The sequence below is a fragment of the Carcharodon carcharias genome, chromosome 2, assembly GCF_017639515.1.
Source record: "Carcharodon carcharias isolate sCarCar2 chromosome 2, sCarCar2.pri, whole genome shotgun sequence".
NCBI classification, from domain to species: domain Eukaryota; kingdom Metazoa; phylum Chordata; class Chondrichthyes; order Lamniformes; family Lamnidae; genus Carcharodon; species Carcharodon carcharias.
Genome location: NC_054468.1, coordinates 143,662,771 through 143,684,397, shown reverse-complemented (window position 1 = coordinate 143,684,397; position 21,627 = coordinate 143,662,771). Strand labels below are relative to the sequence as shown.

Sequence of the window (21,627 nt, the reverse complement as noted above, 5' to 3'; positions counted from 1 at the left end):
AACTCAAACACGTGAAGGATTAGCACTCAAATACTGATTAGCAATTCTGAAGGAGCAGGATATATGAGCTCCATGCACCAATTACCACTGGTGTGCACTGGCTGACATAGTGCTGCACATTTCAGGATGACTCAGACACGGCACTGGAGGTTCTGGTGCAGGAGGGCTAGAATAGGAAGGAAGGATGTCCTGTAGCCAAAGGGGATAAAAGGAGTCCACTTTGCTCTCCTGCCTTTCTCCCCTGCAGCAGCTGGTGCTGCAGTGCTTGTTCTCATGTCTTCATCTCATGCTTCTTGGGCACCAAGAGGATCTCTTAGCAAGGTGCCCATGACCAAGCACTTTCCCCTGGTAACTCCTATAAAGTAAAAACAGAATTACCTGGAAAAACTCAGCAGGTCTGGCAGCATCGGCGGAGAAGAAAAGAGTTGACGTTTCGAGTCCTCATGACCCTTCGACAGAACTTGAGTTCGAGTCCAGGAAAGAGCTGAAATATAAGCTGGTTTAAGGTGTGTGTGTGGGGGGGCGGAGAGATAGAGAGACAGAGAGGTGGAGGGGGTTGGTGTGGTTGTAGCGACAAACAAGCAGTGATAGAAGCAGATCATCAAAAGATGTCAACAACAATAGTACAATAGAACACATAGGTGTTAAAGTTAAAGTTGGTAGGGATCGCTCCCTCCGGGACACCCTGGTCCACTCCTCCATCACCCCCTACTCCTCAACCCCCTCCTATGGCACAACCCCTTGCCCACGCAAAAGATGCAACACCTGCCCCTTCACTTCCTCTCTCCTCACCGTCCAAGGACCCAAACACTCCTTTCAAGTGAAGCAGCATTTCACTTGCATTTCCCCCAACTTAGTCTACTGCATTCGTTGCTCCCAATGTGGTCTCCTCTACATTGGAGAGACCAAACGTAAACTGGGCGACCGCTTTGCAGAACACCTGCGGTCTGTCCGCAAGAATGACCCAAACCTCCCTGTCGCTTGCCATTTTAACACTCCACCCTGCTCTCTTGCCCACATGTCTGTCCTTGGCTTGCTGCATTGTTCCAGTGAAGCCCAACGCAAACTGGAGGAACAACACCTCATCTTCCGACTAGGGACTTTACAGCCTTCCGGACTGAATATTGAATTCAACAACTTTAGGTCGTGAGTCCCCTCCCCCATCCCCACCCCCTTTCTGTTTCCCCCTTCTTTTTTTTCCCAATAAATTATAAAGATTTTCCTTTTCCCACCTATTTCCATTATATAAAATAAAAAAAAACCCACTAGAGCTATACCTTGAGTGCCCTACCATCCATTCTTAATTAGCACATTCGTTTAGATAATATCACCAACTTTAACTTTAACACCTATGTGTTCTATTGTACTATTGTTGTTGACATCTTTTGATGATCTGCTTCTATCACTGCTTGTTTGTCGCTACAACCACACCAACCCCCTCCACCTCTCTGTCTCTCTATCTCTCCGCCCCCCACACAGACACCTTAAACCAGCTTATATTTCAGCTCTTTCCTGGACTCGAACTCAAGTTCTGTCGAAGGGTCATGAGGACTCGAAACGTCAACTCTTTTCTTTTCCGCCGATGCTGCCAGACCTGCTGAGTTTTTCCAGGTAATTCTGTTTTTGTTTTGGATTTCCAGCATCCGCAGTTTTTTTGTTTTTACTCCTATAAAGTGTCTAATAAGGTGGGGAAGCACAGCACGTAATCTTTTTAGGTGAAGTCCTTAGATAATTTGTCGAATGAATGTTGTTAGATTGTTGACAACATGTTACAGAAAGTCTTCTAATATGTTTAAAAGTCCTCTCCAAATCTTCAACAACAAGTGAACAGTAAAAGTAGCATATATTTAAATAGCGCTCAAAATCCTCAGAAACATTTTTGGCTCCCAGTCAGCTGATTACTGTTAGCAGTGAGTGTTAGGTAAAATACTAAAACCAAAGTGCCATAAAGTCTTGTTAATGTCATTAAAGTGGCAATCAGCTGCTTAACAATCTTCTGGGAATCCGTTCCTGGTTCAAGTTTCAACTTCTTTATAATGATGGCATTGTGTGCTAAACATGGGCTAAACCAGTGTTTCAGCTTAAGACCCCATGTTGGTTACAATGGAGACTCTTTAGCACCCTAAAGCATCAAGGGAAAATTACAACCTGTAACTTCCATTCTGCAACACTCAGTGTCAGGCAGATCTATCATGGGCAGTGATCTGAAAATCACACAGCTGGTTTTTGCAAGTGGGCTGAATATTCACTTACATAAGGGATGTTGCCGCTAGCAGCCCTGCTGAGTTGAAACTGAAATTCAAGTATGAACCTGCCAAAGTTACTAAACCATAACTTGCAATATTTACTTAAACAATGAAAATAGAAATTTGCACCTAAATGATCTCCACAGGTTCAACACTATACATTTCGCCTCACTTGAGGTAAAATAACTTCCATCAAGTATATTTGTAAATGGAAGCTTTTTAATACTGTTGTAAAGTAGCACTTTATACCAATAAAATATTAAAGTATACTGTTTAGTAGAACTGAATTTTCATGACCCAAAGGACTGTAGGTTTTTGACATTTACAAGGAAAAGCCTGCATTGATTTATCTTCTTTTACATCCAGAGAGCATTCCAAAGTGCTTCATAACAATGGATTATTTTTGAAATGTATTCACTGTTGTCATGTTGGCATTTAGTTTTCATGTAAGATCCCACCAATAGCAAGTGAGCTAATTAATTAGTTAAGCTTTTTTGGTGGTGCTGGTTAAGGGATGATTGCTGTCAAGGACTCTTGGAGAATTCCCTGCCCTTCTCCAAATAGTGCTGTAGGTTTCCTGTCCTATTTGAACAGGCAAATAGGGGGTAGGATTTCTCTGTGGGCTCCTGAACCCCGCTGTAGGGGTTGAAATGGGACTCAGAAGCTCTCATTGTGTGGGAAACAGTCACTCAATATGATTTTCCCTGGTGCAGCCAATTAAAGGTCAGAGTGTGGACTTGCTATCCAATTAAGGACAGAAGACAAGCTCTTGTTTGAAGCTAAAGGGCCAATCAGAGGCCATCCAGCCTGAATACAGCTGCAGGATGCTATGGGAGGTAAGTGAAGGAGAATGCACATCAAAATGGAGCCTATCTCCAACTTATACAAACTTTAAATTAAAATGGCCTTTGCAGCTGGGCCACCACTGTTGTGAGGGGTGGAGTTCTGGCCTCCGGTCTGCTGCCAGGAGACCACTACCAGGCAGCTAAACAGTCCCCTAAGTCCCAGTCAGGGCTTTAATTGGGACAATTGGCTACCCACTGTTTGTGAACAGGTAGCCCTGCTGCCCACTGCCCCATACCACCTCCGGGAAAATTGCCCAGGGAGGGATGGGAGCCAGGGAACTGACAAGCTGGCTGGTGGCACAAAATTCTGCATCTGCCCTCCTCCATTCCTGGCACTGGGGGGTTTAAAAATCCATCTGAGGGTCTCTGTTTAAATCATTCCTCCTAAAGTCTGCATTTCCAACAATACAGTATGTCCATTGTGGGATTTGAATATCTAACCTTCATGATTCAAGGGTCAGAACTGTACCAACTGAGCTCAACTGATGCTGTAGGTTGTGATTCTACATCTTTGTCACATTTAAATACTGAATTTAAGTTTTAAAATCATTCTGAACTCCCTGTGAATTTATATATTTTGTAGAACAAGAAAAATTCTAACTAATTAAACTGCTGGTTAAATGCCATATTTATATACATTTTTTGTTTCTACAGACTGTTACTGGAGAAAGGTATTTGGTATGAAATGTGTCTAACAAACAGCTGTGGTTGAATTGCACCTTGCTGTACCGTGCACTTTCAAGCTGCATGTAGGGTATGTGTTAGTTTCAGACTCCAAACTGTTTCAAGGCAGAACAGTATACTTCACTTGGACATGCAGTTACAGCATTAGTCAAAGTGACACTTCTTGCACACACTGTTATTAGTTTTGGTGAACATCATTGTGCAAGCATTGGGCATACATCGGCTAAAGTGTGTTTTCAGATTGCAGCAGGCACAAAATACTAGTTTCTGCTGCCCTGGTGAAGTTCCAAAGGTGGGACGTGGTGAAGTTGTGACACAAATAAATTAGTAAGGAACAATCTGAACATGCACATGCAGGAGGCTGAAAATGGTAGGCTAGAAATGCCCAGTAAAGGTAAAGAGATGAGGAAATCAATTTAATTCAGTTGGAGGCTGTGTTTCTTAATTAGTTAACAGGATCAGAATCCTTTCCACCATAATACTGACACTTGAAGAGGAGATGTTACACTCTCCGATCCCACAACGACCACAGAGACGCAGGCTTCCTTTTAACCGGTTTTATTCAAGCATGTGCAAAGGAGCTGCAATCATTCCTAAGAATGAAGACCCAGCTCCCCAATTGATTACATTTAATTACTTTTGTACTTTTTCTTATCATAACACATTTGAGTACATTTGAATACATCCAATTGGTAACCAACACACCAATTCCATGCTAACTCTATCCTATTGAGTACATAAACATGTGATTTTGCTAACCAATTATTCTAAAGGATGTATATTATCCAATCAAAATTAAAACACATTCACAAAGATATTGGTTCTAACAACTCAAGACTGTTTGTGTTTCATCAAAGCCCCCTCTTTGTCCATTGTCATCTTCCCATATCTAAGCTAAAACCATCTGCCCCTTCCCTATCTGAGAGAGGAGTACACTTAATCTAAATTATGTCATACTTTTGTCTCCACTCTGACTCTCAAGACTGTGCAATGTTCATCTGGTAATCTTAAACTCTTAATATGTTTAGCAGCCATGTCTGCCCGGAGATTTTAGGGGTTTTTCAGTAAATTCTTACTGTATTCTCTTTTAGCATTTTTAACTTCCCTAACACACTCAAATGTTACTATCACATGAGTAACATAAGAGTTGACCTCTTTCTCAATACAATCTCCAAGTCAAAGGTCATTGGAAAGATGGTAACACACAATTAAGGTTTCATGCGTGCACAAAACAGGGACATATGGAAGTTCCCAAGGGAGACTGGTGGGGAACTTATAGAACTCACACTGCACCACAAGGACTGAGAGGAAGATAAATCTTACTGATTGGTGACATTCTCACCAGTTAAGAGTATACACCGATGCTGGTAGGCCAAGCGTGCAATCTTTGTTCAAATTACAGCCTTTTTAATGAATGATTAAAACCAAATTAAATGAGATAGGAGAATAGTTTCCAATTTTCAAAAAACAAGCTGAGAGGATGAACCTAGTTGCACCAGATGCAATGAAGCCCAATTTCAGGGACCAAAGTTCTGTGTCTCAAATGTGCCTGAAAAGCATCCAGCCCAAAATTGGGTGAATGCATTATTTTAGGTTACCCTGACAGCTGCCTAAGACAGATGTTTAGTGCCTTACATATGTAAATAAGGGGCCTAACACCTGATTTAGGTGTCCTCACAGTAACAAATGGGCTGTATGTTGCGCCGACCTTGCTGAGGATTCTTCAGTGGGCACCAATTAAAATATCAGTTTTTAAAAAAAAATTAAAAATAACATCCAGTGAAGTCAGAGATCTCTCCCCCCCCACCCCCCACCATTTGATGTAGACTCCAGTTTCCAGGGACTCACCTACCATTCATTGCCAGGGAGGCAAGTGACAAATATTCTTCTATGTAAAATGATGAGCTTCCTCATTGCTGTTTTTGGGAGCTAGCTGTGTGCAAATTGACTACTGCATTTCCTACATTACAAGAGCAATTACATTTTGAAAAGTATTTAATTGGCCATAAGGTACTTTGGAACTTCCTAAGATTGTGAAAGGTGCTATACAATTTTTTTTCTAGCAGTTCTTGTGAAAACAGATTAAATTCTAACTTGTACATCTATAATTACCCATCACTAATTTAAAAAGGTGGAGTCTTAAAAAGGTTTGCTGTCATAGTGACTCTGCTAGGGACCCTATTACATGCAAGTTTTGGATGTTCTTTGCACTAAGTTTAAATCATTGGTTGTTCAGGCCATATATTCTTTGTCTACCTATGTTGTTCAAATGAACTTCAATGCAAGCTTGAGGAATAGCATGGTATCTCTTATTGAACACATTGAAGCTCTCTGGTCATAATATTAACTTTAATATTTTCAGACCTTACTTTCTCTTCAGCAGGAAACAAATGACCAGGTAGCTTTATTTAAGTGATGTTGGTTGACACATTGATATTGGCCAGGACAACTTCCCTTGTTTTGAATAATGGCATGGGATCTTTTATTTCCACCGAGAGGGAAGATGGAGCCTCAGTTCAATGTTTCAGCTGAAACATTTTTTGTGCTAGTGTTTAGGGGAGGACAGGGAAGAGATTGATGTTTAGGATGGGGTGTATCTGGAGGAACACTTTGCTGACTGGTTTAGTCTGCACCCTAAATGTTGAACTCTTTTTACTTTTCCCAGGCTCCTAGGCTGCTGGTTTGGTCTCTGCTTTGCCACATTTCTGTGCTTCCATTTCTGCCTAACTTTCCCCACCTCATCACCATGACCACCACCACTCCTTCAATTATTCATGTATATGTCTTTAATTTCTCACATTAAGACTTCTGTTGTTCCATATTAATATTAACTAAAGCACCTACTTTTTTTTGGCAAGGCATGATATAGGGGTTGGTATGTGGTGTTTCTGGGATGGGATACAATGGGGAGAAGATGATGATGGACTGTTGTCATCTTGCCACGAGTCAGAAGCTTGTGAATTCAAGTCCCATAATCTAGGCTGCACTTCAGTGCAATACTGAAGGAGATCTACAATGTTGGAAAGTTGCTGTCTTTTAGATGGGACATTAACTGAGGCCCCTTCTGCCTCTCTGGTAAACGTAAAAGATCCCATAGCACTATTCGAAGAAGAGCAGGGAAGTTCTCATGGTGACCTGACCAAGATCACATAAAGCATACATTATCAGGACTGTTATTTTGTTGCTTTTTGTGGGATCTGGCTGTTGTGTGTTCTACATTTTAAAAGTGCTTCACTAGGGTCTGTGGAGCACTTTTGAGTGTCCTGAAGTTGCTTCTTTCCCGTTTTCCACATAAGCAGCTTACAGGTTATTGTATGTCTACTCTAACTTGTGGTGTATTCCCCCATCTCTCCTTCTCTTCGTTTTTAAATGTTGTTCACTTATATTATTTTTCAATTCTGACTAAGGTTCCACACAGGATACATCCATTTTGGGGATGTCAATTCTAGGTTGGAAGTAGTTTTATCACATGGCCTCCTCCCAACCACTTATTTCTCCACTGCCCAATAAGACTTATAATTAATTTTAAAAAGCGTTCAAAGAGGAAACAACTTATTTTAATACCCCTCGGATTCCCGCCCTCAACCACCTGCGGCAGTGTCCAGGAGACACTGTTGGAGGATTGCCTGTTCTCCCCACGGATGCTGACTGACCTGCTGTTTTGCTTGACACGTGGTGTGGGTAAACCACACATTTTTTTAAAACTTAGATCTGTTGTGTTTCCTGTTGCAGCGTCTGGGAGTTTCGACTTTAATGCATCCTGCTCAGCGAATGCAGTTCTCAATACGTCCATATCGAAGCTCATCGAGTGAGAAAGTGCCTTCGGATGCGAGGTAATTCTCTTTAACTCCAACTTCACTGAAGGTAGATTAAACATGGGGATGAGATGGCGGGTGGGGGCACATCTGGTGAATGAAACACCTAAGTGGTGCGTTTATTAGGACTTTGGGAATGGACTGTGATGACACTATTGGGAGGACGGCTCCAAATTCCTGCAAAATTCATTAAGATTTGGATGTCTTAGTTAAAAACATAAAATCAAATAAATGCATGTCTATTTTAATAACAAAATCAGGTAAATTTTGTAAATTAAAGTTATAACTAATTACTGTCGTGTAACTCTTTCGAGTACAAACCCGTTTCCATCTGTTTCAGATGAAGTGACATTGTTTCATAGTTTGCCATTGTGAGATTTGAACTCTTGATTGATATTTTGATGATGTAACAGATGTTGTGTAACTCTTTTGAGTACAAACACATTTCCATCTGTTTTTCAGATGAAGTTACATTGTTTCATAGTTTGCCAGTGTGAGATTTGAACTCTTGATCTTGGGGTTACAAACCCAGTACCATAACCACTTGGCTAGTTAGGCCAAGCCCTAGTTACATGTTTCACAGTTTGCCATTGTGAGATTTGAACTCTTGATCTTGGGGTTACAAACCCAGTACCATAACCACTTGGCTATTTAGGCCAAGCCTCTATGAAGTTACATTGTTTTGTAGTTTGCCATTGTGAGATTTGAACTCTTGACCTTGGGGTTACAAGCCCAGTACCATAACCACTTGGCTACTTAGGCCAAGCTTTATAAAGTTACATTGTTTCATAGTTTGCCATTGTGAGATTTGAACTCTCGATCTTGGGGTTACAAGCCCAGTACCATAACCACTTGGCTATTTAGGCCAAGCCCAAAGTACCTGGATCTGCACCTTAAGTGCTGTAACTCTTTCGAGTACAAACACATTTCCATCTGTTCCTATTCAGATGAAGTTAAATTGTTTCATAGTTTGCCATTGTGAGATTTGAACTCTTGATCTTGGGGTTACAAACCCAGTACCATAACCACTTGGCTGTAGGGCGATGGTTTATATTGTTTCATAGTTTGCCATTGTGAGATTGGAACTCTTGATACTCTTTTGAGTAAAGCTGTTTCCATCTGTTTCAGATGAAGTTACATTGTTTCATAGTTTGCCATTGTGAGATTTGAACTCTTGATCTTGGGGTTACAAACCCAGTACCATAACCACTTGGCTATTTAGGCCAAGCTCGGATGGAAGATTAAAATTAATCTTCAATCTGTTTTTCAGATGAAGTTACATTGTTTCATAGTTTGCCATTGTGAGATTTGAACTCTTGATCTTGGGGTTACAAACCCAGTACCATAACCACTTGGGTGTAACTAAATCTTAAAACGTGTTTCTTCCACTGATGTGTAATGGTATATTTGAACTATTGGAAACTAACAGGAGGCTTTATTGAGACAAAGGCAATGTATCAGTGGACTGTTTGAACAGGAGTGACTTGCTGAGAGTTTCCAGCTTTGTGTGTGTGCCTTTTAATATATTTTTAAGTTGCTCAAGTTTTTGTGTTCATGTTTCAGAGGAAGGAAAAATTTAGTTGAAATTCGGTCCCAATTGTACATTTGTTTTTGGAAACTATAAACAGGAGATTGTCTGTTTCTGGGGGTCCTCAAAGATGAAAGCTGCTTGTGACCGCCGCAAAGCACAAGCGGGCAAACCGAGGTGTCAAATTCATGGTTAGAGTGAGGTTCGAGGCTGTACCAGTCAGTTGGCTCTCAGACCTGTTTCTGCGACTTCAAATTTAAATTTGCTCCATGTACAGCTGTAATGCGACGCTTTTGCATATTGTTTCTGCTCATCGTTTGCACATTCTATCTTTCAATTTAACGATTATTGGAGGAGCCTCTTGCGCAGATTTAGTTGTGCAATTTCGTTTCTAACGTTTTTAAAACCTTTAACTGCGAGTCCGCGCCGCCTGGTCCCACCAAATCTCGTTTACCGAGATTGCCAAAGGCAGCGAGTTATTTTTTATAAAAGCAAAAAAACTGCGGATGCTGGAAATCCAAAACAAAAATAAAAATAAAAATGTTTTGTTGAAGGGTCATACGGACTCGAAACGTTAACCGTGTTCCTCTCCGCAGATGATGCCAGACTTGCTGAGTTTTTTTTTGTCTTATTTTCTACGGCTTAGTGCCTTTTTGATCCGTAACTGCATTAGATCATGATAAGCCGCTTTATCTTTTTCCTACTTCATCAGTAACAATTCTTGTTCACACGTGCTGTTATTGTTAATCTTAAATCCTATGTGCAGTGTACCTTAAACTTTTTATGCCGTTACGCGTGCAAACGTATGTACGTATACATACAGTGGTTATGGTACTGGGTTTGTAACCCCAAGATCAAGAGTTCAAATCTCACAATGGCAAACTATGTAACTTCATCTGAAACAGATGGAAACGGGTTTGTACTCGAAAGAGTTACATACATTGCATTTGTAAGGTCGGTATATTTTTCTATTTATTACCTAATAGTTTGCTGTTGCAAGTAAAACTATTTTTACCGCATATGGCCTTTTAGATCAACAACTTGTGTTTATATAGTGCCTTTTAAAATAGTTAAACGTCTCAAGGTTCCCCTCCTCCTACCATGCCCTAAGAAGGCGTTGGTGACAATGGACTTCCATTGGATTGGTCCATGATTATGTTTGGCAAAATACTTCACTGGTTTGCCGTTGCCTTTTGCAGTATGGCTGACCAGAAAACTCACCTGCTCTTACCACCTTGCTTGGCCATCCAGTCCTGAAGTGGAACTTGAACTCGAAGCTTCTGGCCCGAAGGTAGGGACACTGTGCCACAGCACCACAAGCCTTCACTCAGGGTGCTCCATGGGAGCAAATATCAGACAAATGCAGATATGCAGCCACATAAATGGGAATATTAGGACCATTGACTGAAAACATGGTCAAAGAAGTAGATTTTAAGAAGCATGTTAAAGGAGGAAAGAGGGGTAGAGAAACAGGCAGGTTTAGAGAGGGAACTCCAGAGCTTAGGCCCTTAGGAACTGAACTGACAGCTGCCAATTGTGGAGTTAGAAAATATTGGTTGAAAAAGAGGTTAGAATTGGAGGAGCACAGGGATTTTGGAGGTTTGGGGACTGGAAGACATTACAGGGATAGGGAGGGACAAAATCATGGGATTTGTTATAACAAGGATGAGAATTTTTAAATTGAGGCATTATTGGACAGTAAACTGATATTGTTTAGCAAGCACAAGGGGTGAAGGGTGAACGGAACTTGGTGTGGATGAGGATACAGGCAGCAGCCCTTTAAAGGAGTGTCAGCTTATAAGGTGGGAGACTGGCAAGGAATGCATTGGAATAGTTGAGTCTAAAGGTAACATAGGCTTGGATGAGGCAGATGCATGAACCAAGGCAGACGTGGGTATGGGCGATATTACACAGGTGGATGTAGGCAGTCCTGAAGTCAGAATCTCAGCTCAGAGTCAGATCTGACACCAAGGTTGCAGACAGGCTAGTCCACTTGGAATCTTGTGGTCACCACACCAAAGAAAGACAAATATATAAGAAAAGTACAGAAAGAACAACTGGCCTGATTCAAAATGTCAAGGGGCTAAGTTATGATAGCAAAGAACATAAAGCTTTATTGTGAAGAATGTGCCCACTAGCATGCTACTGGGGGCAGAAAGGAGTCTGATCCAGAGGACCTGGCAACATTGTCCTAAGAAGTTCAATGAACTCACCAGGATTGTCAAGGTCAATGACTGCATCTTCAAACCTACCGCTGCACCACCAACTTCACACACTGCACAACAATCTCCATTACTCCATCCTTAGCATTCAGGATTCAGGCCTAACATCCAGAGACTCCACCTCACCCTCATTCACATTCCATTTATGCCAAAAACTCTCACAGCTCCAGTTTCTATATACCCACCAGCTAATCAACAGTGGCAGGCACATCACCTAAACACAGTGCAACACGATCACTGACTTTTTTCCCCTCCTTCTTGCATGACAAGGTAGCCCAAAACATAAGGGAACAGATCAGAACCAGAGAGGGACAAGGATGCCTGCATCTCCCGTACTCAAGGGAGATGTTATCTGCATCATAGGGCCAGTTGTGACAGGGGCAGTGGCATCTGGTATGAGTGAGAGCATTCAGGATGAAGATATATTCCTTCCTTGTGCCCCTTCTCAGCTTCAACCTCACCCTCATTCAAATGGCACAATGTGCAAGCAGCTGATGGTGTGACCATGGACCTTTTGCTTTCCAATTCACTTCCCTTCCCTCACTCCAATCTTTCCCTTCTGATTTCCTGCTGTCTGACATGCAAGGACAATTGCCTGCCACAGGAGGCCCAGGAGACCCAGGAGAAGAGAGTGCAACAGCACAGTACCAATGAAGAGGCCCCATCACTTGATCTGACATGCAGCTACCAGCTCAGATATTGGCACTGTATGTGGCCAGTATGGATTTGGGTGCAGCACATGGTTAGTTAATGGACATGAATGGGCTGCAGGCAGGCTAAGGAGAAAGGATAGTTCATTCACCAAATCCCTGGAGGGTGAGGTCACAGATGAGTTCTGCTACAGGGATTTGGATGAAGGCTTTGACGAGGGTGCACAAAGGAGAACGCTAATGAGGATGCACACTCATGTTGGAGTGTTGGCTCCATTGACTTGAGCTGGTTTTGGAAGCTCCTGAAGATCAGATGGCAGGACAAAATACCAGGCGCAGCTCATCTGAGCTGGCATTCCAAGTATAAACACCATGTTGAGGCAGTTACGTCTGAGTTAGATTGATAATATAGCCAGAATGTCTGTCACCTATTCACTAAAGCATATCTTCTTTGGAGAGCTCGAGTCTGGGGTGCCATGTGGCAGCCAAAGGATGTGCTACCAGGACACTCTGAAGGCTTCACTTAGGAGTTTCGACATTGACTTTGAGTCCTGGGAGAAGCTCACCCAGTGTCATTGCACCTGGCACAACCAAAAAAACTGGTATGGCCTCCTTCAAAAGCAAGCACTTTTTAATCAGAGGAATAGAGTAGCACATGGAGAGGATTTCTCGAGCCAGCAACTCATCCAAAACTTAATCATCTGCAATATCCTGTCCTATTTACAGCAAAATCTTCTGGGCACAGATCAGCCTCGGCAGACCTGCATTTTGATGAAACCTGTTACATGATAAAAATGTGGAGCTGTTTTGTGATGCTATTGGGTTTCTTTAAGAAAACTGATCGAGTTTCCCCTGGAAACAAGGTGTCTGCCATTGGGACGTGCACCCAACATCACTGCGTGTCATTTTACGCTTGAGTGGGTCGGGCACGTGCCTGACCGTTCAACGAAAATTACTGGCACATGTGTTAAATGTTGTACAATTGCAGTATCTTGCTCTTGTGCATTTTTTCCTAAAGTTCTGTGCATCACATTGTGCCTCCAACTGTATTACAATTATTTTAATTCATAAATTGCTCACTGAGCATTTCTCACCATCAAAATCAGAAGGCCCTCTTTTTGTAACTGAGGTCTCTGATGACTGGGTTACTGTACAGCAGGGGAGCTCTTTGTAAATAGATGATCTGATCTCAGTTCTAATCATGGTTCATTGATTAACCAAAAATATTGGATTTCTAAGACTGGAAATAATAGGTTTTATTTTTGCGTTCAACTTAGTACAGATTTTATTCGCAATATGTTTTGTTTTGGTGAATACGTTTTTTAATACCAAATTTAATCTTGTTAATATGTTAGTATTTTTGAGCACCACTTAATTATACAAGTAACCACTATTCTCTGATGTCTAGTGTACAAAGCATGTAGATTCCTCAGGGGATTTGATGGATGTGGCAAAGCCTGTGATAGACACATTCTATGTGGTCGATGAGGCGATGGGATTCATTACATCTTTTCATCACATGAAAGAGGATAAAGAGAGAGATCACCCAGATCACTGCAAGGACTTACTGACATGGCACATGTTATATCAGAGTGACTTTGATTCAAGTCAAAATGGAAGTTTGCCAAATTTGCATTCTACCCCAAAAAAAATTCATTTATGTAGCACCCTTAATGATCTCTGGCATTCTCAAAGTGGATTAAAGCCAATGAAATACTTTTGAAATACGGTCACTGTTGTAAAATAAGAGACGTAGCAGCCAGTTTATACACAAGGTCTCATGATATGACAATGACCAGATATTTTGGGTGGAATTCTCCCATGCCTCTGTTGGTGGGATCAATGGCAGACGGTGGGGGAAGAATTTGGCAGGAGGTCCAAAATCTGTTTCACGATGGCATGAAATGGCAGCAGGACCTTCCGATACTGCCCACCATGGCAGCTTGCGATTCCCATTGGAGGCTGGCATGAAACTGAATTGCATCCCGTTAATGGGATGCAGATGAAGGTCCGATCAGAATCTTCTACCCCATGTTTGATTCTCTGTGACACCAGCAGGAAAACATGTTGGACCAATACACATCTGGACCAACGTGGTGTACAGAAGTTGGTACTTGCCCTAAGGGCCTTGGTCAGCTTGCAGACATCTGATGAGAAGTTGGAGGCCTCCAGCTACTGGAACCTGTACTGCATGAGATGCTCCTGGGTGGGTAGAGCTTCATCCATGAGGCTTCTCCATGAAGCGACTTCCAGAAGTTGGGAGTTTACCACACAGCAACATTACTCTCGCTTCAGACCTTCTTCCAGGGACATTGCTCAGACTTCGGCTCCACGAGCTGCAGGATGGAAGGCAGCTGGAGGTACTGTTGGGCAATGATGGAGTGATGGGGGGGTTGGTAAGAGAAGGCTAAGAGTGGTGGAGGTATGGGGGCCTAGAGGGGAGTGTTGATGGCTGGGGGTGCAGGAAAGGGTTTTACAGGGTGCAGCCAGGCTGTATGAGGAACAGATGAGGAGGTTGGGTAAGCCCTGTGTTGGTTGCCAGGCGGTGGTGGTGGGGGGTGTGGGGACAGGTGGTAATGTACAGGTGTGTGAAAGTGGTGGGTGAGTTGGCGAAATGTCCAGGTGTGTGAAGGGGATGGGTAGGAGGTGGGAAAGGTCTAGGTGTGTGGAGGTGGGGGGTGAAATGTCCAGGTGCATGTAAGGGGCGAAGGGGGAGAGCTGGAAATGTTCAGGTGTGTGAAGGGGGTGAGGGTGGATGGGAGAGTCCTGTTGTGTGAAGGGCGGGAGGGGGGAGCAGGAAGTGTCCAGGTGTGTGAAAGGGGTTGGAAATATCCAGGTGTGTGAAGGAGATAGGGGATGTCCAGGTAAAGGGGCTCACAGGGAGGGATTGGTGGAGTCAACCACTGATTCCTTGGGAGAGTGGGCAAGGTAGGAGGGAATGGTTAAGGTTAGAGGGGTCAGAGGGAGCCAGTAGAGTGGGAGGGTGAGGGGCAGCAAAGGTGGTTTGTGGAGACTCGTAGGTAGACACAGACTTGATGGGTGGACAGGAGGAGGTCGGGCAGTTCAATGTGTAAGGGAGGGGGATTTTCAGGTAGGAAAGGAATGTGAACACTTACCTGGACATTATCAAAAGAAAAGGGCTTGGGTTCGAGGGAGATAGTGAGAAGCTTGAAAGTAATGCCGGGGGGGGGTGGTCATTGGTGATGGGGGAAAGGGCATGGGTGACTCAGGGAGGGGAAACGTGCCGGAGTGAAGAGGAAAGCTAACAATCACCATTCTAATCAAATTGAAAGTAAACAGAGCCTTGTGTTGGAGGCCCTGAGATGCTGCATGAAAATTGAGTCAATGGGTGAGTGGAAATGCAGGTCGTCTCACCTGGACAACTGAACAGGAATCCCAGCAGGTTTGATGGATAAAAGCTCAGTATGCGTGGGAGAGTGCTTGCTCTTGGCTCACAAAGGCCCTGCCACGTACCCTTCTCCCTGCAGGTTCACTTGGGAAGTCGGATGCGTATAGGACAGGTGTTTTGGGGGAGTGGGTGTTGTTGTTCGCTAAGCCTTAAGAAGCATGCTGCAAAAAGACAGTACACATTATAGCAGTGTAAGTGATTATATTTACAGAGGTTAGAATTATGACAATGATTTGTCCACCCATGTAACCAGTTGTAATTACAATTTCTTTATTTTCCGTGGCCTACTACTTCTTCCAGGTACTCCCCCGACATCCGCAGCGGGGTGGAGGAAGCCTGCTGACTATTTGGCACTGTTGCATTTAATGACTTTGGTGGCCATCCTCTGGAGAGCTGAGGCCAGGAGGGCTCCATCTTCCTTTGGCTGTCCTGTGGGCCAACTGCTCCCTCTGTGGCCACAGAGGACGATGCTGAAGAGGTCACAAGCAAAGGGGACTTGGAAGATCTAGACAACCTCTGAGATCCCTGAGTACATGACCCAGGGGTGTCCAGCTGCCGCTGCTCCTCCCTTAGGGTGTCTGAAGACCCTAACCCGATTCCTTGAGGGGAAGGGGCACCTGGAGGGAGGTTGAGGTGACCCGTCCCCCTCTCTCGTGCCAACTGCAACAACTCCCCATGGCTACTGTGCAGGTCTCCAGCAGGATCTGCTTGACTACAATCTCCATGGAGTCCATCTTCCTCCCCATGGAGACCTCTGTGTGTGCACAGGTTGGAAGCACTTCATCAGCCAGCAGGTGGACAGAATCTTCCGCCTTGCATGTCACCCCGTTGAGGGGCCTCTAACACCTCTGCCTGATGTTCCCCTACCTCTTGCTGAATCTCCACCATTAATTGGAAGGCCGATTTCAGAGACCCATCATCGGACTCAGACCTTGCAGATGCCTCTTCTCCAGCAGTCCTCTGAGTGCCGGTGAGCTCGGCTGACCCTGCCTCATTCTGCTGCGGACACGTGTCTGTGCAGTGACCACCAGAATGTGAGACCCTTCCTAAGCCAGAACTAATACCTACCGGGGTGTGTGTCCCTGGGCTGGTGGAGGGTATAGGTTTCTGCTGTGACACCTCTACAGGCGAACATCTCTCCTCTTCCCCTCTTTCCTGGTTCCTTTCTGGGCTAGGGCTTCTGCTACAGCTTGACAGGGAGTCCTCATCCTCATGCTTTGGCCTCTTCAGGTGGCACCTGGAAGTGAGAGATGAGGAAGAAAGTGACAGCATGAGCTGCCTTCAAGATGGAGCCACATTTTACCCTCAGGTTTCTAGACTGTCAATGGGTCCTTACTGGGTGGATGCCCAAGTCAAAGATCCCCATCGTCAACTGCCCGGTCCCACTCCATGCCTGCCAGCTGAACTGTCCTCTCCTCAAACTTTGTGAGATGCCTCAGGGGGTGGGTGCCCCCCACCCATCCCCTCTCCCATCCGTTCCCTTTGGTTGTGCCTCATCTCCTCCTGTTCAAAGACAACAGAAAAAATGATTGAGATGAACTGTATGTTGTATCCATTTGTCCATTATATTTTGACATTCAATTCACATTCTTCCACTCTTAGTCCACTGTTGTGTGGCATGACATTACTTACCTGCATGTTGTCCAGAAGGGTCGTGGGTCAGCTCCTTCCGCATAACAAGGAAGGGGCTGAGAGAGGCATCTGATTTGTCGGGGTTGTTGGTGCCCTCTGTGCCTAAGCCCATTCACCATCCCACCCCCTCCACCCTTCCATACAGTGATCTCTGTATGTGTAAGGGTAAAGGAGGCACAGTGGTCACCCCACCGCAAAGTGGATGCACTGCAATGGGGCTGAGGCATGACAATGCCGTTGCTACTGAGACCCCTGTACCCTGACATATTGGTCGTCTTGTGGTTGGTGCAAGCAGCTGAAGCTTTACTTAGCCTGACAGAGCGAATGAGGTGGTTCATCCTTTTGTGGCATTGTATTGCTGACCTTTTCTGTACAGCCTGGTCACTGATGGCATTGGCCCCCTGAACCCATGCAGGGTTGGTTTCCCTGCTCGGCCTCATCCTCTCATCAGCCGGGTACAATACATTCCTCCAGACCCGGATATGGTCCAGGATGATGTGCAGGGAGTCATCACTGAACTTTGGTGCTGGACTTTCACTTCCCCTTCCAGACATCTCCGTGGTTCCTTTTGACAGTGGATGTCCGGGTGCCTTTTAAATATGGCACCCGGATATGATGGGGGGCATGCGCCAGTCCTCTCCACTGCACAAGATATTGGGAAACCCCTAGCGGCATAATTAATGGCTCCGTGGCCAGAAGCTACTGCAGGATTTCCCCTCGGCCTCCACAGTGGGAAAATCTCCTCGTCCCTGCCATGGGACTTGGTCCTGGATGGGAGAATTCTGCCCTTTGTTTCAGTGATTTTGATTCAGAGATAAATATTGGCTGGGACACTGGGGAGAACATCCTTGAACTTCTTCAAACTTGTGAAATGCGTTTTTTTTTACTCTTGCCTTTTACAGCGTGCATCCATCTTTTCATATCTCATCTAAAAGACCCATTCTCTCAGTACTTGATTTAAAGGTGAGAGCACTGCTACTGAGTTACAGCTAACTCATACCTTTCCTTTTTTGGATTCCTATTGTAGCATGAGTGACAATAACAGGTCTGGAACTGCTAATGATGCAGAGCCTTCCAGAATAGTTTAGATTAGCAGGGTTGGCTCTAAACCAGAATTGATGGGAATTTAATTAACAAATATAAAGTCAAAGATCTGGAAATGAAATTCCTACTTCTAACTCGGAGTACAACCTGAACTTAATACATTAAGTATGAGAAGTGAGTTTGCTCACACCATCAATTCTAAAGTAGGTTAGTATAATCAGGTCAATCAGCAAAAGCTGACGTTAAGAGACTTAAGAGTTTTGCACTGAATGTTTAGTTTTGAAATTGTCTGACCTTTTGATGAGTGATACTATATTGGTTTCGCATTTAAATCCTACAGAACGATTTTGTAACCGCGAGACTCCAGTGATTATTCACTGCAGGGGAAGTGTTGACAAAGCTTCACATGTGCTATACACAATTCAAGAGGTATTTATTTATTTGGTGTAGATAACAGTTTATTGATTCTACAATTAAATGGCAGTGCACCGAGTCAAAAGGTGTTACCATGAAGCCTGCCATATCCTGCGATCACCTGCTGTTCTAGATGACATTTACATTTACATTCACTGTACATTCTTTTAGTATCTCTTTTAGTTTGGGAAGGCCTTGCTCTCAAAGAAATCATACAGATAGCATTGAGAAACAGCTGGCAGGACTTCCCAAGAAGCTGTTTATCTCATATGCTTCCTTACATTTGTGTTTCCTTATGTTGTAATGTCTGAATTCACGATGTGGCTAACTGCCACATTTGAGTCTGAATCATTTCTGTTGAATCAGTATTTGATGTGGAAGTTGTTCCTCAACAGCAATTTATTTAGAGGCATTTTAATAGAAAAATGGCAAAAAAACTAGGGATTGATAATGACCCTGTATTAAATTGTAATTGAGAGGTTCAAGTGATCGAATAAAAATTTAAGGCTGATGGTTGACCAGTTTCCAACCATCTCCCGAACTCTAGCATTCACATTATATTAATTTCTCAGTAAATGTGACTGTTGGTACTTTTGTGATATGCTAAGTAAAGAAGCTAATTTCTTTTCTGATTGTTTTATATCCTTGTCAATAGAAATGGAAATAGACCACATCTCAGACAGTGACTTTGGCAATATGCAGCAAGGGAACCTCCCACTTGGTGAAAGCTGTTGTCTCCTGCCTCCTTGTCATAGTTTTATCAATTAAAAAAAGTAGTATTTGTACAGAAAGGGTTGTTCCTGATCTAGATGTCTGCAGTAGATGGTACAACTCTGTGGCTGCCTGTATTGGGCGACCTCTCCTGACATATCCTCTTTAATATGGCATGGAGAGGGCCTTTCCCATAGGTTTAGATTTGCCAACTTTGTTTGGACATACTACTGGAAGTTTTAATAACATGATCTTCTGCCTCCATATCTCATTGGCACCTGAGATCCTCATGAGTTCACCACCTTCCTACATCAATCAGAAAGTGAATAGACTTCTCATTAACCAATTGGTTGATTCTTTACTGTCAGTCACAGTTTTTCTCCCATGTCTGATACTTTTATAACTTTTTTTTCAAAAAACATTTTTTAATGTGCCTACTATTTTTCTCCTTGATTGTTCACTCTGATGTTTTGGAAATTAGTCTTTAATTTGTGGATTTTCCAGGGCAATCCTGGAGGCTTGGCAACCCAAATAGATCCTGCGGTAGCACCAGGTGTGGACTTAGCTCTGCCTGGGTCATTGTTACTGTTGCTACTGCTCCTCACAAATTCCATTTGCTTACTTCAAGCCTACACAATGTTCAGAACCCCCAAAGGAAAATATCCCTCCTCACCTCTGTTTATTTAAACATTAGCTAAGATTAATGGAAATTAAGAGGGCTCAAAAATGAAAAAAATGGAGGCCTACCCAACAAAACCAACTAAGGCATACGAGCTAAGATGCACAGGAGGGAAAGGAAAACAATCAAACAAAAACATACCTTTACTGGAACAGAAATATCCATCTGCCATTCTGACACTTTTTTCAGTGGGTCAGGTTCTGGGACCCCCGTTGCATCTGGGTTTTATTAGTAGCGCTTGTACTATGACTGGAACCTCAGCTGAAAAAATAAAACTGGTCCTGGTACCATTAATGAGGAGATTTTCATATTGAGCATTGAGCTTTCATATTAGAGGATTCTCCTAAAGCACCTCTGAAGATATCTGCATGTGCCAGGGTCACCAACTCTGGCTGGATGTTTTCCTGAAGGTTTCATCACATCATCTCCCACCTTGAACAGTTCTGCCTAGTAAATCTTCTTTTCCCCAATCATCAGTACTTTTGTCATTTAGTAGTACAGAACTTGAGTACTGATGAAAAAAGAGACATGTCTAAGCTTTTCATCTTGCACTCATCAGGACACTCACAAGACTATCAATATAAGGGGAAATAACAATTTATACTGTATATGAAGAGAGTGCTGATTGGTTAGCAAGTGGTGTTGCCATGGAGAATACACCACTGATGGTCAATTTCTTTTACTCTGTAATTGCTTACCAGAAAATCAGGTGGTCTGTCATTCAGTAGCATATGGTGGCCCATCTAATTTTGCCAATCCAGGCCTATGCCTGTGGGGCCTAAGCTGGCTGGCAGGGCCATAAAAAAAAATTGGAACTGCAAGTTACCGGGTGAAAAGGGTGGCTGCGTATATATATTTCAATACTGTACAGATAAAATGAATTCTGATACTGTAGAATTGGAAGAGTTTCATGCAAGAACCAGCTATATTTACAATATGCAGTGCTTTTAGAAACTCAGTTGTTTCTCTGCTTGAATGCAAAATGCTTCTGAGCACTAGCGTTTAGTGTACATCACCATGATACAGAATAGCATAATCTTGGATATATTGTTAAAAATATGCAGTATATTTTGTCATTTTTTGATTTATGAGAGATGGTAGAAATACTCAAAAAGGCCACATGCAATGGAATGGTATACCCTTTGTGGCCAGTGTTTTACAGTGCACTTGCACCAAAGTTACGTGTTCACGATAGCATGAGGAAACTGCTTTTGTGATGAAGCACTTTCATGATCTTTCATTACGTTCTTATGCTCCTGTAATTCATTTACTGTAAAGATGAAATTTTTTTTAAGTGAATTCCATTTGCCCTCCTCTCTATGAATTTATATTTAAGTAAACAATTGTAAAACAATTAAATTCTTTTATGCAGAAATTCCCAAATTTTTGGTTCAAACTCTGCATTCAGAATACACTTCAGGCTTTGGCAAATCAGTCCCTCGTTGACAGAGGAATTGATATTACATTGATTCCACAATAAAGAACTTGTGGTGTAGAACTTGAAGTATTATTGAGCACATGAGTAGGACCTGGAGGAGTCAGAGTTTGAGTAGAATCCAAACAAATTATTTTGAGTAGGATATGGAAGAAATGTTAATCTTATAATTTTTGGTGAGTGATTGAAAGTTGCACTGAATATGTGATGTAAAACTGCACTAATATTTTACAGCGAATTGTAGGAAAACTCAACATTTTTACATATTTGTCTCACGGTAGTAAAATTGGTTGGTTAAGATCATTCTTGGCAG

General features: G+C 43.0%; 1 protein-coding gene across 7 annotated transcripts in view; it reads left to right on the top strand.

Annotated features, from left to right (window-relative positions):
* The first annotated feature begins 7,506 nt into the window (after positions 1-7,506).
* The window catches only part of ccr6a (chemokine (C-C motif) receptor 6a), a 39,301-nt gene continuing 25,180 nt past the window's right edge, over positions 7,507-21,627 (top strand). For 2 of the 7 annotated variants that reach the window (XM_041205109.1, XM_041205138.1), the window contains exons 1-2: positions 7,507-7,608; positions 10,318-10,409. The gene's annotated coding sequence lies outside the window, so the exon portion shown is untranslated. Of the gene's footprint in view, positions 7,640-10,317; positions 10,410-18,415; positions 18,505-21,627 lie in introns of all 7 variants that reach the window. The other 5 variants (XM_041205117.1, XM_041205163.1, XM_041205125.1 and 2 more) reach the window with 4 other exon arrangements.